This window comes from Panicum virgatum, chromosome 2K (genome assembly GCF_016808335.1).
Source record: "Panicum virgatum strain AP13 chromosome 2K, P.virgatum_v5, whole genome shotgun sequence".
Taxonomy (NCBI): domain Eukaryota; kingdom Viridiplantae; phylum Streptophyta; class Magnoliopsida; order Poales; family Poaceae; genus Panicum; species Panicum virgatum.
The window spans coordinates 21,964,025-21,967,323 of NC_053137.1; the positions used below are offsets into that span (position 1 = coordinate 21,964,025).

Sequence of the window (3,299 nt, forward strand, 5' to 3'; positions counted from 1 at the left end):
TGATATATCAGTTGTGCTCACGGTCAAGAGCGGCTCCGACCTTCACATGTCTATTGAATGGAAATCATTGATTAATTCAGTTATTTAATGTTTCAAGTTATTTGTTTATCTAGACATATTTTTTTATAAATGTGGGATGGTTTCATACATGACTTAGTAAATAGGTTGCTAATGTTCAACTGTTAATTAAAATGCTTACCGCCTTATTCGGCTAGCATTAATTCCTTGTTTTAAATCTTGCATGTCATTTATTTTTCTTAATATACTTGCTGAGGAGAAAATTACAATAAAACTGAAGATGTTGCTGAGTTCTAAGCGTATGCAACCCGGCCCCGGTCGATTGCCTGTGAAGTATGGAGCCGTCGTTTTCAGGATGAGCTGTGTATCTCTGATAGACTTTTATTCGTTGTAAGTCTCTTTTACGTGACATTATTGCTTATTATTCCATTATGACATCACTATATGCATGGAATTTGATCCTGGCATACATATAGTTATGTATTCAGTTTTTCTTTGAAAAAACCGGGTGTGACATTTAACGTAAAAATGGAAGTTAGTTTTGAAACTTGGGGTTTCGTGCTTGAAATAGCCTAGAATGGATGTTTTACTTCAAAATGGAAGTTTGTCTGTTTAAGTGACATTTTGAATTAGAATTTCCTGTCGAAAAATAGATTTTAGGATACAAAATGGATGTTGGACCTAACAAATAGATTCCCAGGCCGCCTGTTCGGAACACGAAACGCCTGTTCGCTAGTCACTGCGAGCGGAAGCAGAAGACGGAAGCAGAAGCTCGGCAGCGGACGGCGCGCGTTGCCAGCAGTCACTGCGAGCGGAAGCGCGGCGGCGGACGGCGCGCGTTGACTCCGGCCATCTCGTCTGCAGTCCAGGCGACAAGCTCCCAGAGGTGCGCATCCTTCTCTCGCTGGCCCTAACCCTAGATGCCTTGGACCCTCTTGTTTTCTTTTGTTTAAGACGTACTGCCGGAGTAGTCTGGAGAATCTCAAGCTCTAATCAAACCGCACCAGCTGAATGTTTCCTTCATCCTCCAATTCCCAAGACGAGTTAGGTGGTGATGCTGTGACAGCGAAGCAACAACTCGTTTTACATTCACAACATCTTTCATGGGTAGTTAACCGAGATATAGGACGAAGGGAAAAAAAACTTTTAATTAAAAGGGGGAAAACAAGAAAAGGGCAGGATCCTTTGCTGCTACGCAAACAGATTTTGATGGAATTTGGAGGGTGATCTCAAAATTCATTCGGCAACGGCGCTGATCCAGCGGCTACCATGCAAATTAGCAGTATAATTGTGATGGACTGCCTTCTGGACTGAAATCAGAAGATAAAGAGTTAGCCCTTAGCCCAGCATCAAATTGCGTTACCTTCGTGTTAGTTATGTGACAATTCATTGTAATTCCCAAACAAATACCTTAGCACAATAGTGCATTTCATGACAGCTTATTGTCACGCAGTTTAGGAAACAACGGTAAGTTTCATTTTATTGTCAGGGCCTCAGAGCCTCAAAATTGCGCTGCTGAACTTTGTGTGTGCCTTTTGTGGTCGACTAGCTAAGAGAAAGATGGCCAAGGCAAATTGTCATATAGATAAATTTAAGTAGGAACGGCCTAATGCAAGCAATAACCAATGTCGATCACGTTTGTTAGATCATATGGTCCTCAGCTAGTGTTCTGTGGTGCTTTAAAAGGTGATGTAAACATTTTGAGGCCAAGTTTCTTGCACTGTAAGGTTAGATGTGCTGTAGTGCTGTAGTGCTGAACTTTCATTCTAGGAACCTAAGTCGTATTTTCACGACTAACATCTATTTTGAGCAATAGAGTCATTCATTTTCGAGCAAAACATCCATTCTAAAAGACCATCTTAGCCACAACAACTTCTACTACTGTAAAAGACATCAATTTTGAAGACTGCCATCTGTTTAGGGCAATACACATTCTATTTAGCAACTCAAACTTCTGTTTTAGTCCCATTTAAAGAGAAGACATATATTTTAAGAGACAACTCTTTTCAAAAACATCTATTTTCACAGATGACATCTGTTTCGGGCAATAACTTCTTAGACACGCCAACTTCTACTTGTGTAAAAGACATCAATTATGAACACTGCAAATGATGAGGACATGACACCCTCGGATACGAATATTGATGGTGAGTTCGTTCTTACATTTGTATAATGATTTCTTATACAATTCACTTAGTTCCACATGTACATGTCATTATTTGCTGCTAGGTACAAATGTGTCATTACAATGTCGTCGCGGGCTTGTTATCCACACATGGGACCCAGGCCCAAGTTGGAGGATGCCCCAAACATGTGGAGAAGACTTCAAAGATGGCAAAGAATGTCCTTCCCCTTGGCCATCACCTTAGGAGACCAGCAAGGGTGCCCCAGCCAAGGTGGAGGCCCAAACCGATTCAACTTCGAGTCTGATTCGGAGTCCAAGAGCAGTCAGTACTAAAACTGACGTACAGGTCGCAAACGGAGTCAGATTTGGACGTTCTTTATATGGATGGAAAGATAATTTCAAGACACTTCCAATGCAACTGATTTTAGGCCCAAATTCTTCCGGAATCGACGGGAATCGTCCAAGGAAGTTGATGTCTAGTTTCTGTCCCGACGATGCGACGTTGTCTTTCGGTCTTTGGGCCTTGTATCGTTTTGGAGCCCATTAGGGGCGCATCCAGAGGGTTTTGCACGACCCTAGAGGCTTTATTAGTAGCTGCCACATCCTTGTTAGGGTTTAGGTTTTGCTTAGATTATTCTGTCAAGAACAGTTTCGTCGCCGTGTCGGTTTGTGAGACCCCAACTCGAGTGCTTAATCATTCATCCGCAATTTTCCAAATTGTGTTCTTCCTTGTTCTTGCTTGTGTATTCGATTCGCAGGCAAGGATTAGACTTCATGACGAGGTCAATAGTGCAGCGCATGGTTGATAACCAGAGGAGAAGTGGTGCTGCTATTGCGGGGTTCGAATCTTGTTGATTAGAAGCCGGATCATTTGTGTGACAACTCCACCAAATCGATAGTTATTCCACCTGACGGAAGATCGGGACCCCCCTGTTCCCATCAGCCAACTTCTATTTTTGAGCCAAATAAAACTCTTTTCAAACACTATGTAGGAAAAGTCGTATAGTGACGGGCGTCATCTCCCTATGGTGACGGGCATCGCGCCCGTCACTCCTACATCGTCACTGTTTAGAACAGAAGGGTGACGGGCATTTGCCCGTCACCTATGTGACAAAAATGTGATGGATATCAGTAGACAACCGTCACCTTTCTTGGT

General features: G+C 42.6%; 1 long non-coding RNA gene across 1 annotated transcript; it reads left to right on the forward strand.

The window, feature by feature from the left end:
- Nucleotides 1–608: 608 nt before the first annotated feature.
- On the forward strand, nt 609–2,816 carry LOC120695987. Its single transcript, XR_005683973.1, has 2 exons — nt 609–904; nt 2,047–2,816. It is a non-coding gene; the product is annotated as an uncharacterized LOC120695987 (long non-coding RNA).
- Nucleotides 2,817–3,299: the final 483 nt, after the last annotated feature.